The sequence below is a fragment of the Strigops habroptila genome, chromosome 4 (genome assembly GCF_004027225.2).
Source record: "Strigops habroptila isolate Jane chromosome 4, bStrHab1.2.pri, whole genome shotgun sequence".
Classification (NCBI taxonomy): Eukaryota; Metazoa; Chordata; class Aves; order Psittaciformes; family Psittacidae; genus Strigops; species Strigops habroptila.
In genome coordinates, this window is record NC_046358.1 from 29,427,003 (window position 1) to 29,442,062 (window position 15,060).

The following is a 15,060-nucleotide window of genomic DNA, read 5'->3' on the forward strand; positions in this document are numbered from 1 at the left end:
CTGTGTCCCTGCATCAGAGGCCCTGTCATGTGGGGCCCACAGCAGTGGCTGCGTGGCTGCCCACCACAGAACACCAGTGCCTGCCTCCCCTGCAGGAGCGCTGGTGGTGCAGCTAATGAACTTGGGGGATCTTTGGGTACTTTCTCTTCTTTAGGCTGAAAACTCCATGGCAAGATATTGTGGGGTTGTGCAGGGAGTCGCTATGGAAGGACAGGGTCTTCTGTGAGCATCACTAGCAGCAGAAGGGTTATAATCAAGATGAGGGTGTAGTCTAAAAATATTTCTACTCTGCTTCACCACCACATAGATTATATTCACATCCATCACTGTTTTCAGTGTAAGGATCAGAGTGTTCATGAGCTTTCACTTTAGAGCAGTCAGTAGGATGTGGAGGATGTCTTGCTTTGCTTTCATGTTTTTGCTTTCACGCTTTCTCTAGAATTCGTGTCTGAGTAGGAAACTTTATCAGATGTTAATGTGGCTGGCTGGGCTGTGCAGAGAGGTGTGAGGTTTTGATCATTTACTTTGGTTTGGTTCCGTTTGTTCACAAGCATTACTGATTTGCATTGTGGATTTAATCTGATTTATCTATTATTTTTATTCTTTTATGAATTAGCTGTGGGGTTTTTATGGTATCAGCTGTTCTGTAACTTTTAAGGACACTTGAAATGAAATTTAAACAGATGTTCTTTTCTTTAATAACAGTCACTTTGTGGAATCTTGTCTTACAGGATTGCATCTATATTTCATGTAACGTTACGGTGTACAGATGCTAGAACATCCTCTCCCTCAAATACATGCAAGTTTTCCTCTCTTCAGTCTCACTTCAGATTCAGAAATACCCATGTTTATTTAGGATGTTTATTTAGGGTTCAGATTTCTTGTCACTTGTTTCCTACAAAATTTAGTGGTTTGTAGCTTTGCAATCATTTGAAGTGGGAGAATTATTTTGTAAACTGACCAAAATGGTATGGCTATAGGGTGAAACTAAAAGCTCAGCTTTGCATTTGTGGTCTCACAAGACACATCTGTTGTTTTGTAGCCTTGGTTTTATAGCCAAAACCACATATCTGGTTTTGTAGCCTTTACAAATATTAGGACATTATATATGGACGCAACAGTAAAAGGATGTTCTCCACATTGTCTCCTAGCTCATTTTCTTAAATACATGCCATGGAACAGCTGTGGCAGAAAACACAAATCACAAATGGGAAACGCTGTGGTTTTGAACCAGTTTCCCAGCTTGGGGGGGTTCTGGTTAATGGCTTTCAGTTGTCGGGGCTAGTAATGCTGCCTAACTGTCAGTGCTACGGAAAGGTGGTTCTGTGACCTGGCTGCTTGTGTTCACAGACTTTTGGTTTGGTTGCAGAGTGCAGATAATATCAAAGTAGGAAGCTTAAAAAATAAATATGTTTAATGATCCAAGTGCCTCTGATTTTGTGTGTTGCCCTCCCTTGGAAAAAGAACCCCACAACAAGAGAGCGAGCGATTGGGGTAACAGGAAAGAACACACAGTCCTTGTTTGCTAAAGATAGCCTGGGGGGTGTCAGAAAGCTTGTTTTCCTATCAAAAAATGCTAAGAGTTGTTCACGGGGGATGAGGAGGGTTGTGCTTTGTTTTTCTTAGTGTTTCCTACTCCTCCTTCTTTTTTCTGAAGTCAGCTTACTGCTGATCTTTTAGGCATATTGTAGAGCCCCATCTCTGTTCCCAGGCTTTTGAGGAGGAAGAGGGCAGCTGAGGGCTGCGGGAATATTTGGGCTGGGATTAGTACATAGCAAAGAGGTTTATTTTCCCTTTACACATACAGGAAATTACTAGGATTGCTCATGTTGTTGATGGTAATTTGCCTTTCTTAACATATGTTTAGGTGCCTAGAGCTTTTTATGTTTCCATAAATTTAATAAAGAAACCTACAGATAATAAAAAGATTAATCTTGCTATCGTAGCTACATATAGTGGGTTACATATTCAGAAGTTCCAATCGCGACTCCCTAACTGGGCTATGAGCTTACACCCCTTCAATAAATGAATAAAATGGCAGATTATTAAGGGTCATTTAAAAAAGATCATTTAAGTGTGCACGTGTCCAAGTACTCAATTAACTGTTAAGTTTCTCTGCTGCTTGCGAGTTGTTCAAACATTTTAGCAGTGGAAGGTATTCCCACCACCTACTAACCAGCATGTAACTATGTGAAGGGTAGTTATTAGCAGGGTACTTACTCCTTGTGTGCTCCCTACAGAATCAACTGAGAGAAGTTTCTCTCCCAATTCAGAACAAGGCTCTTCATCTTCTGGAAGAGTCTGTTACTTTACATTGCCCATCCAGGGAACTATGGACATGGCTTTTTCAAGCTAAGCTGCTCAAATAAGCACCTTATGTCAGGCAGCATGGTTACTTCCTCCTTCTCCCATCACCAAGACTCAAATACGATGATTTTAAAAACAGGAATGTCACCTTCGCCTCCATTCCTTTCTTGACGTCCATATCGTACATTTGCACCAGTTCAAATGGAAGCCTGTTAGCATCAGCCCAAACTACATCAACAGCTCTTAGCTAAAACCCGTTGGATTTGAATTACGTTGTATACACAAAGTCAGCATTCCCTTAGAAAAGGTTCACCTGATGTTTCACCACTTGAATCATCAGTCATAACTTCTGTGACTCTCTTGACGTAGTAGTGTGTTTCTAACCGGTGAAGGGTGGTGTCCTTATGCTTTCCTGATATTCTGTAACCACCCTGCTCCAAGCGTGGATGAGCCTCTTCTGATTTGCAGTGACTCTGCTGCATCCCCGAGGCACAAATTGCTCTTGCCTTGCCTTCCTTTCCCTGCACATAACCACTATTATGCTGTTACTGTTATGCAAACTGTACTTGAGCTGTTACTCAAGAGAAAAGAGCCATCAGGGACTGAAGGCAACCTGCCGATCCCTCACTTCAGTGGAAAGCCCCAAGATGGATCCCCAGTCTTTGCATTTATAATTAAAAATATTTCTTTGTGGTACCAGAATTTCCCAATAGGGGCTTTAATCTGTCTCATTCTTCTAGATTAAGAGATTACTGGTTAATCAAAAATTCCTCTTCATTAAGAAGTTTTAAATAACTTTAAAAAAACCCGAACACCTCCTTTTATTAGTCAGAGGAAATCTATTTGTGGTCATGAAGTCTAAGGACCTAGTTAACAATTTAATCTTCTAAGTTACTTATGCTTTTGAAATACAAGATGTTTCAGATTATTTCTTGCTTCCAATAAAAGCCACGATAAAGAATAAATTAGAAAAGTATAATGAATATTTAGACAAATTCTTAGGCTTCTATTACATTTTGACGTGTTTATTTTTCACTTTTTGAATGTAAGTTAGCTAAAAATTGTAAAGAGGCATTAACAAAACCCTATTTAAAAAAGCAAGTAGGATGGGTTGACAGTATTAATGTTTTTCCCCAAGCTTTTCTTGAGTAAAGAAATTAACTGTAACAAACCCTTTTTATCATCTTACTTTTGGGAAACAAACAAAACAAAAAACCAAAACCAAGCCCTTTTCAAAGAAAGCGTCTAACCAGATATTCCTAATTAGCTTTGGGAGGAAGTGACTAGTTTGTTCATTTCCCAGATCAACAACTTTAAATAAAGTGAGCAAAGCTGGGTTTGGTCCTGTAGCCAAAAAGATGGTATTTAATACATCAGAGATTTATTTGAAGGGAAAATGATGCCAAATGGAATGGAGTAGAGGAAACAATTTCTGTCTGAAAAGGGCACATTTCATTCCAACATATCATTACTGTTGGAGGAAGGTATTCTGCTTACATGTGTATATTTGAGAGAGGGAGATCAGGAAATAGGAAAAAAAGATCAACTGATGATAGCAAGATTCATAAGAAAATATAAATATACATTTCTTTTTTAGCTTCATAATTACTTAGGGACAGCTGAGCAGTGCAACAAATGTTCACTCTCAGGAGCTCGATTAATTACGTTGCACTTAACTGCAGCGCAAACAATGTGCCATAACTTTTGCTTCCCCTTTCTGTTCTAGGAGTTGGAGTGTGCTAGCATGTTGTAAAATGCCTGTCCCATCCCATTTCCCTGCTGGCTGTGTTGGGGGTTGATAAGTGCCACAACTGATACACTTAAACCTTTTTTTCTGCAGCATCTATTCATTTGTATAGCTTACCTGTGTTTCCAGCTACTAACTCAATTGCATTACTTTATCATCAAGTACTTACTCGTCTGCACACAGCTCCCACTGATATGTGTTGGTGGTGTGAAGTCTGACTGAAGCACTGAAAAGCAGGCTTCTTGGAGTAGGAATTCTTTGGAACTGGACAAGCAGAATTCAAAACATCCAAAATGAATGAACACTTTCAAAAATTTTGGTAATAAAACTCTTGGGAATTGTTCAGTGCTGTGGCAAAGTCTGACACATTGAAGACTGACTAATATACATTATCAGAATGCAGAAAAAGTTGTTATATTAAAAGTTACACTTGTAATATGCTCTGTCTTCGTATGGTCTCATTTGGAAAGTCTCAAAGCAACACACAGTTCCTCTCGGTTAAATCTCATAGTCTTGTAGGCAGGCAGGTAGGTGAAGGAGACTGACTCAGTCTTATCATCCATCAGCCGGAGTGAAATTACTTCTCCATTAGTGTAGGCAATCTCAGATTCCCCTCGCTCACCTGATGGCAAATACATTCCTATAAGAGATGGCAAAGTTTGGCCCAAAGGCCAATGTTCCAATGAGTGAAAGCAGCACAAGAGCAAAGTGGCATCCTAAACCCAATTGCAAGTAAGTGTAAGAAGAAAATGCCTTTCTCCCTGTTCTTGAAACACTGGTTGGCAAAATACTAGGTAGTGGCTTAACAGTCCTCGTGTTTCTGTGTGGAAAGGTCCCATAGTACTTCAGCAGTGAGCGAAGAATGATGTTGCTATGGTGACTTTCTGTTGCACGTCAGGCACATGTAATAATCAGCTGATCTGTTCCTAAGGTCTAACATTTTAGCCAGTCTGTATTTTGTAGGGCTTTTGGTAGCTTTATGAAAGCTGATACCAAAGACTTCCTGATGAGAAAATTACTAAATTTGAGGAAAAGTGAAAAAGTGATGAAATAGATGGAATGCAGTGTTCTTCACCTGGCCAATTGTTGCTGATGTTGAAAAGATGCCATCGCCCAGCACTCCTCAGAGTTGACCCATTGATAAGCTAGTAGTCTAGGATAGTTTTAACAGACTGAATGCTTCATCATTAATTACATCAGCACTCACATAAATATGAGTTTGTTCCAGAGCCACTTTGCAGGACTCAGTCAATTGCCGAAGAGGTACTGAAATAATTCTCATGGAAAGAAGAAAACATTAAATGGGCTTTCCCCCTCATTTTACAGACAGTCATGTTTCTAAAGACAGGTATGAAAGCTTTCTTACTGTTATTCTGACTACTACTTAGGCTGTGAGTCTGAAATCCTTAGACAGTAGTAGGTGTTTGCCAAGTCTGTGTGTTCCATTGAATTATTAACTGTTAATGATTTGTAAGTCTTTCCTCACGAAAGGGCAGAGTTGTTATAATTACTTATCCAATGCTGCAAGTGCTCATGCTTTGCAAAACCAAGACAGGCTACACCTGCTCACGGGGCTTCTCCTCACAGTCCAATGCAGGAAGGAGGCCAGAGGGCAAAGCACATCAGTGCAGATACAGCAGCAAAGGGTTCCTTAAAGACAGTAGTTTTGAGGAGAGACTTGAAGTCGGAAAGCATCTAGGGACAGTCCCAAAGCCCACTGAAATGGATGGGAAGAAAGGCTGAATCTAACAATGAATAGCAGAAATGGACTGAGTGCACTGGAGTATTAAAGGGAAGCAGAACGTAGAGAGAAGGAAGAAAGCTATCATCAGTGTAGGAGAAAGAATGGGAAGTCATTGTCTGAGACATCAGAAAAACAAGCAGAAAAAACTAAAAGTCCCTAGTAACCTGGAGTCACCAGTTCACTGCTGGAACTGAGATGAAGATATGTTGATTTTAATCACTCCTCACCGAGGTACTGCTTCTGCATTAATCTGTTGGCTGTAACGTAATCGCTCCTCTCTGTCATTTCCTGCAGCACTGTAATCCAATCCTGCACAAGCGTCTCGCCATGTTCACATCCTCTATTGAATAATTGTGGCTTCAGTTTCATGAGGCACAGTCTGTTCAATCGGCTGTAATTGCAGCGCTATTTGGAGGTATGGTTGGTATACCTGTGTAATTATATTTACTGTTAATAATGCAAATTGAATCTGTTGAGTTAGTCAAATCAGTCATCTTCACTTGCAAGCAGCAGTTTCTACAGATGATTTCTTCAGCTGCCGAGAGACTGTTTTTTCTAGTTTTGCTTTGCTCATTCACACCAAGATGCTCTCATTGAAAACTAAGTTTAAAAATAAGAAACAAAGCCCCATTGAGGAAATGTCAGCTCTTACCATAGAGGCTGTGCAGAAATCTCATCTACCCAAAACAGTTGGAGAAGGCCCTGAGTTTAGTGGAATGAGGGTGGTACTGGCATGCAGAGTGACAAATGAGAAGCAAATGAATTCCTGTTTGCTTTGGTTATTGCTTCATATGGGCTTTTCCAATATTGGGCAGGGTGGTGAATTCAGAAGTACTGGAAGGTGTCAGTCTCTGGAAAAGCATAGAATCTATGCAGGTGTTGTGGCTCTGAAACTCTCTTTCATCTTCTACCAAGATGTCTGTTGGAAAAACTTTGTGCCTCTCTGATACAGCTTCTTTCCCTCCCAAACCCATATAAAGTCAGCCTTGGCAAAGATTTTCAGATACAGGTTTACGGTTAGTGAAATTGTTCACATTTCCTGCTGTAAAAATAGCTCTCTACTTCGGTGTCCTTTTTAATTCGCAACAGTTTCCTTCATACTGTATTACTCAAATGTTACATCTATCAGGTTAATATATTTCATATCCTAGTGGAAAGTGTTTAGAGACCATGAGAGTTTGATTTGTAGGATTATACTGTTTTTCAGTAACATCAAATTGCACTGGGGTCATACTATGACATTTTAGGAGTCACCTCTTGTTTCATAATATTCTGGTTTAGAAGCTATGCTCTTTACTCCTAACTGCATTTGAAACATGTAAAATCACCTGTTGTATTACTGATTTCTTGAATGGCAACACAAAGAGGTTGTAATGCTTTGGCAACAGGCGTTGTTCTTCATGTCAAAAGTATTATGCTGCATCAGTGTGAGGACTGCAACTGTCTGTGCTGTGATGATTTGGTAGGATTTGTCTGTATCCCCTCTAACACAAGAGAAAGGATTCAGCCAAAGATATATAGAATTATACAAGCTAGAGCTAGAAGAGACATTTCTTTTTGCAGAATATGTTTCTCAATCTGCAAAAGAAATTGATGTAAGCTATGAGAGTACTCCCAAGCTGAGTCTGAAGTGACCTGGCTGACACAGACTACATGTGACTCAATGGCAAGTTGCAAAATTCTCTAGTCCGTCACCCTGCTTTCATCACTCTTAACACCTAAAGACAACTTTCTGCTGGCAGGTCTCACATCCAAATAGTGATCCAGCCCACACATATTCATACATGAAACGTGATTGCATCATGGTGCAGTCGTGGCTTCAAGAACCTCATGGAAGTGTTCCATTTAATTCAAAATGAAACAGGGACAGTAGTTACAACAATGTCAACATATTCTTCTGTCAGCTCTTAAAAGGAGAACTCTTTAGCTCATGGTAAACCAAACCTCTGCAGCCTGAGAATGAAAAAGGCAGATGCCCACTCAGTGAAGCAGCATTCCTTTGCAAAACTACAAGAATTCCAGCTATAATGGCATGTTAAACACTGCAGCAAGGGCAGTAATTTTACAGGGGACTGTATCTATCACTGGATCTAAGACTATAATTTAATTTAGAGAAATTATTGTCTTCCCATGACTGATTGTACTTTTATTATCGATATCTGTCTTTCTATGTGCTCCATTCACTTGTGCTTCCCTGTGATCACCTTTAGTGATAGCATGGTGTTTACCATATATTGCCAGGATTCAGAGTAAAAAAGCATTTGCAATTTCAAACCTGTCTGGTGCTGAGTGTCAGATTTAAGTTGTTTCTGATTGATTTCCTGGAGGTCTGGCTCCAAATTCAGTTTTGGTCTAAAAGCAAAATAAATAGCATGTTTCTCTCCTTCTCTCCCAAACCCAGACTGTCATACAAGCCTTAGCTGACCCAGCATGCATGTTATGTTTATGCTATAGAAAAAAGCACAGATCTCAAAGTATCAAAGACAGGGTCTGCCTGTAAGATTAGTTCTGTACTTTCACCAGATAGTTGAAAGACAGCAACATTGTTTAACATTTATTTAGCTTGCTAAAAGCAATTTTGTCCAGAGAAACGAAATGCTTGATTTTAAAAAAAATTAATAACTCACTTCATCTAGGTGTGCTAGGAGCATGCACATGCAAAGGAGAAGGTAACTGGGCAACTCTGAGTCCAGGGATGGAATTTGAGAAGGACCTTACGGCAGGACAAGTCAGGGAGGAAAGGTGGCGATGCCCAGGCTACGTATTGCAAGGGAAATAGTAGAAAAAAATGCCTGGATCTTTCAAACTACATCAGTAGTATACTTGGTAGAAAATACACATTAAGAACAAATCATGCACTGTAAAAAACAGTGCCATGACAACATGACAATATTCTTCCACAAATACACAAGCGATATTTTACTGTTACATCGCTTGTGATATAACAGCCTTCCAGTACCTAAAGGGGGCCTACAAGAAATCTGGAGAGGGACTTTTCACAAGAGCAAGTAGAACAAGGGGGAATAGCTTTAAACTGAAAGTGGGGAGATTTAAATTAGACATTAGGAAGAAATTCTTTACTATAAGGGTGGTGAGGCAGTGGCACAGGTTGCCCAGAGAAATTGTGGATGGCCCATCCCTGGAACTGTTCAAGGCCAGGTTGGATGGGGCTTTGAGCAACCTGATCTAGCGGAAGGTGTCCCTGCCTGTGGCACAGGGGTTGGAAATAGATCTTTAAGGTCTCTTCCAACCCATACCATTCTGTGATTCTATTATTCTATTTTACGAAGTTAGAAATAAAACTCATTGAACAGTTTAACATTTTTAGACTCTTATTCTCTTTTTGGTGATTCTTAGATAGAGCTTGCCAGCTCTTCATGTGTATGTGTGCTTCTGTCTTCATGAAGAGATGCACTTTTTGCTCTAGGTTATCATGTTGTTCCCCATTGTTACTCATTTATTGTTTGCTGTTGCTCTTATTGCTAGTGCACATCTATGCAGAGGTCAAACAAGCTAAGTAAACTGTCTCCCTGCACAGAAAGGTTACAGCTGCAGAGGAAAATAAATGAGATACTTATATGCCAGTTTAGGTCAATCCTAGATACATAATAAAGTGAGAGGCTAAACAATGACAGAATGAGATGTGATAAAACAAATGACCAAGGAGGAAATACTTAACCCAGTAATAAATAGAAAAGAAAAAAAAAAGATCTAAGCAGTATCTAAGTGTATGTCAGGGTGTATATATGGAAAGGGTTAGGAAGAACAGAATAATAGAAGAATATAACCACTACGAAGTGAGAGGTAGTGCATAAATAGGAATACTGGGATGACAGAAAGAACGTAATATTACTGCACAGAAAAAGGTACCCAGAGAAGAGTCTGTGGAGTATTCTTCTAAACAGAGTATTTGAATAAAGATGTTTAAACATACAACAAGCCAAGTGTTTGCTGGCAAAGTCCCACTCCGGCCGTGAGTGGCTCTGGGTACGGGGCAGGGATTTCTGCTTCCCAGCAGTATATAGCACATGGTTTCCTTCTGCCGAAGCCTGCATTTTTGGAACTTCCTTGTCAACAGGAATTACTCACTTTATGGTCTTTTTAGCTCAGGATGCTCCTTTTGTAAATGAAGAATTGGTCATACAGTATAAATGAAATTTGAAAATGGCTCTCTTGAGCACATTTAATTGAGACTGAATATAGCACTGTTGCAATAAAATAAATTCAGCTCAGCCTTCAACAGATGGGAACACTGCACAGTTTACATTACACAGTCCCAGAGTTCTCCCCCCTTTTCTACGTTTAGGTGGCTGTTGTTTGTTGGTACTATATTGTTTTCTGGGTAACTGTATTTCCTGTGGCTCCCAGAAAACAATTATTAATGACTCTGAGTACATAGTGACTGTGGAGTTTTCTGGGGAAGCGCCCTCTGAAAAACAGTCAAGGGGAACCTACCAAATTTGCTATTTGCTCCTTAGCAGCACTGTCAACCTGTTTCATACTTCATTCCTCTGTCCAATTTAAGCTTTGAAGTTTCAGAGTATTAGTAAGAACTTCGGTTCATTATATCCAGGCTTTAGGATTTAATGAGGCAGAGGGACCACTAAAATGTATTTCTAAAAATCGTGGAAAATCATTCTCATTTTGGTGTTTCTCTTCATCTGGAGATGAAATGGTTTTTTTCTCTAGAATATGGGTGACAAATATTATTCATTTGTCTCTTCATTGTATCTTCTTGATAATGAGACACTATTTGCCTTTTTTGCTTAACACAAGCATCATTCACAACACTGGAGTCCTTGGAATTGAGCATCCCAATGAAGGCAAAATCCCTGTGCCAGGGCTTGGGTAAATGCAAACCATATTATCTACAAACTGATTTCACAACAGAGAAGCAGGCTACTCCTGTGAAACCTAGACAGCAATGGTGTGTTCCCAGAAAGCCAGCAAGTCTCAGGAATCAGCTGTGATCACAGAGAGTGAAAACTTCTCCATTTTTCATCTTGGTCTGCTCTTTAAAGATGCCACACTTCTTCTATAGTAGATAGTACACGGCATGTCCCAAACACAGCACACCATCTGTGAATCTTGTTCTGGAGGTCCTGACTTTTGCTATACATTTCCCAGGGGAGCCCGCACACCCAAGTCAAGGTCATGATTTCCAAGAGGTCATGAAAAAGAATTCACAGATGTGATTCCAGAGGATTCTGGTTGGTGTCTGAAGCCCAACTTGGCATTTACCCATTTGAGGATCTAGATTTATGGCCTTTAACTCTATAGTAACTACAAACTGCCCTGTACTAGTATGAACCATACCCAAGCAGAGGAGAAGCAAGCATGTTACTGTAATTATGATACCTAGGTAAATCTCTTAATATTAAGTATCTGTTCTTTAGCCAGAAAAATGTGTAGCATTTATAGCCATGGTGTTTTTCACTCATGCTAGATCCCGAACTATTAATATGCTGGCTTTAAAATATAAGAAAATTTAAAAATAATCGAATATGAGTCATTGCCTTGTAAGGAGACTATCTCTCTTTTTATTAACTAACTGTGTCTCTTCTCTAATCTGTGCCTCTCCAAGGTATTTGAAGCAGCTGATCTGTCTTTCACGTCATGTCTGCGTTATTGGCTATATCACAAACAGGATAAATGGTATCAAAATAAACAGTACACAAATGATGCATTTGTACAGTGAATGGCAGCAGTGCAAACTGCCTGTGTGGGCTTCATTGAAAGTCTGAAAATTGTTCAATATCATAAGCAACACAAAATAGAAGCAGGAATCTCCAGAGCAAGTGGATTTACTACTCCAACCAGATGTATTTTTCAGAGATCCTACTGCCAGTTAAGAAGTGATTGGCTATGTAATTACGGATATGATTACGAATATTAGATCAACAGGCTGACAATAATCATGGTAGCCAGATTTTAGTCTCTGGCAGAAATGAGATTAACAATTGAGAAGTCCTCTGATGGAGACTAACCAGATTTCCTGTGCGACATAGGCATTCTTTATTAAGCTTGTTGAACGAAAAGGCCAGAAGACATCCTGAAATAGCAGTTCCAAGAAAACTATCATTTCATCTGTTTTTCTTCCTCTGTTACTGTCTGATGTTCCCATCAGTTTGTTCTATAGACTACTCAGTGTGGAATGGGAGCCAGGTTTGATGAGCAATTCAGACATGGCAGGGAAGGTAGTAGAACTGGATCACTGCTGGGTGACATACCTCATCTGAATCTGGAGCAGGGTAACTCATGCGGGTATTGGACATGCAGTGGGAGGGTGGTGCACAGGCTGTTCAGGGCAGCAGCCACATTGGAATATCAGTGTCAGAAGTCACCAAAGTCCTTGCCAAGCAGGCAAAGGTTTTGGCTGAAGGCACTGCAGCCCCTGAGGAGGCAGCCAGCACCATTTCACTTCACATCCTCATAGCACTGGGTACCTTCTGCCCCTGCCAGTTTGTGGAGTCCAAACACTCTCCCCCTCAGGGATGCTAAATCCCTTGTAAGAGGCTCTTAGAGTTTTCTGCTGTCTCCTCCTGATGATTTTTTTCTGTGGAGGCTGCTGACAATCCAGCCCCATTGTAACAACTGCTGGCTGTGGTGCTTTTGTGTAACATTCACAGCACTACCACCCCCAAATCCCAAATCCACACTGTAAACACCAAAATGAGAATGATTTTCCATTACTTTTAGAAACACATTTTAATGGTCCCTCTGCTCTCAGCTTTATGACCTTACAGAGGGCACCAGAAACTTGTGTTCAAGCTTTTCTTTGCGACCATGAGATGTTCCTCTATCACAGTAATGCAGGGGTTGGGGGTTCCAAGGAAAGTATTTGGTGTCCTCAATATGCCAATGAAATTGACAGTGCTGACAAAAATCATAATTACTGATGATTGCTTTAGGAGCAAAGTGGAGACCTTGCAGGGCAGTGACAGAACAGTAAGAACTGGTTGGCTAGACAGAAGACAGCAATAGCTGAAGTAATGAAAGGAGAGGCAGGGGAGCAGCACTTTATAAGGGCATGCTGTCTGGCTGCTAGCTGAAGCATGAAGGGATTTCAGCTGATCTCTGTCACCTATAGCCAGAGAAAGTATTTGCAGAAGAGGAAAGTGAGAGTCTGAAGGAGATGTGTAACAGTGAATAGAAAAAAAAAATGGATCATTGTTTCTTTTCCATCATTAGCTTGAGGTAGGAACATTGGAAAGTCACTGTTTACATACACCCCAAATAAAAAAGGAGTGTTGGGGAGGCAGAGGTCTGACATGCCCTCAGTTAAAGCAAAACCAGCAGGAATATGACATCTCTGTGCTGGCAGGCTTCTTGGAGGAGGCAAAAATTGCTGGGAGAACCCTTAAACTTTTATTGCATTAGTGTCCTGAGTTTGTAAACAATTCTATTTCTCCCATGGTAAAAGAGATGCAAGGGAGGAAAACAGTCCCGAGAGCGTGTCAGTTCTGGGGTGAGATATCCTGACAACACTGCGCATGCTCTGGATGTGCAGAGCCTAGCCAGGCTTCCCAGAGACTCAGGGCTACTGGGGAGTTCCTGCATTTACTGCTGGCAGCTGAAAGACAGTGTCATACAGAAACAGGAGTGCTCAAGCGGTCAGAAGGACCAGCAGGGCCAACAGAAGGACCTGGGGAGGGGGGGGCTTCTTTTTTCCTTCTTCCTACCATTCTCCAGGCATCATGGCTGACTATACTGACAACCTGGTGACTGAGGATTCTATATATGTCAAAGACAGCCTAGATTTCATCCCTACTTGTGTGGCCTGGGGGGAGGGATACACTTCTAAACCTGCACAAGTGCTCAGTTTTAATTACCCTATGTCTCTTCATCCTTTCCTCTCAGTTTATGTGGTGGCCAGGCATCCCAGGGGAGGGATACCTGAGGTAGGAGCAAAATACCCTGAGGTAGGAGCATTAGCCCCAGGGGAACTGGGCATAGACAACTCACTTCCGAGAATGGCTGGTGAGAAACAACCGGCTACTGAAAGCACCCAGACGCAGCACCCACCTGGAAAGTTGTAGTGACCAGCCCAGAGGGAAAATCACTGACTGCCACCCTTGTGCTCCCAGTGCTCCAGAACAGACAAGCAATAAGGAAGAATGGAAACATACGCAGTATCACCTGTGGTGTGCCAGGAAACTCCCTGTGCATGCTGTTCAATGATAGACAGACAGACAGTTGAGCCATTTGCCACACCAAGGCACTAGCTCATTGATCTACTTTTTCACTGTTGAGAAAAAGAAGAGTTGGCACTTCCCTCCCACATGGCTTGTTGCAATTGATGATTGTAGCAACTCACTGTAAAACCATGGGAAGTGTCAGATTAACATCTTTTTTGAATTAAAATACAATACCTGTTTGGAACATGTGAGCTGTTTGTTGCCTTTTTGGCCACCTCTGTGCTACCTCCGGCACTGCAGAGAAGCTCTCAAGTCCTTTCTCTATACTGCTAATTGAAAATAAACCACCACTGTCTGAGCATGAATGCAACACTCAGGACCATAACTGGGTTTGGTCATTTGGCTAATTCAACTTGCTGAAAGTACGTTTACACCAGGGCTGACTGTAAAAGTCTGACTGCAGTAAGCAGTAGCCAGGGCTAAGAGCTCAGTTGAAAGTCCAGAAGCAGCACTATACAAATACTGGAAGTTTTCTCACTAAAAAAGTGAGAAAGGCCTGTAAATTCTTATAGTTAAGCTTAAGCGCATGTGACCAGAAGCATTTCATGCTGCTTGAGGATTATGTTATTGAACAGCTGTTGTTGCAATTACCCTTAATAGAAAAATCCTTCTGAAAGCGTGTTTCAGTTCATTGTCTGAACTCTGCCTTTAGCTCAGTTATTCATTTCCTATCTAATTACCAAGTCATATTTCCTCTTTGTTACAAATCTCCTGCTATGTTATCCCTTTTAAAGAGCTAGTCTGATTTTTTACATCCTTACTGCTGTATACCAAACATGTAAATTGCCTCAGGAATTCACTGGGGGCAGTTTGTTAAGCAAAGCTCATTAATTTACTTGCCTGGATTGCCTACACACTGCTCTGCAGCTGGGAGTACAGGTGCATGCAAACAGTGGGGACCCCATCTTACAAGGCGCAGGATACTCCTTTCTGGCACACAGCCCTAATTTTACTACAGCCAACCTGGTGCCTCCTGGCAAGCATCAGCACAATGAGTACCTTCATTAGCAGCCTCTTTGGAGAAGGAAAATACCAAGTTAGCTTTGAAACTACATTCATTTATC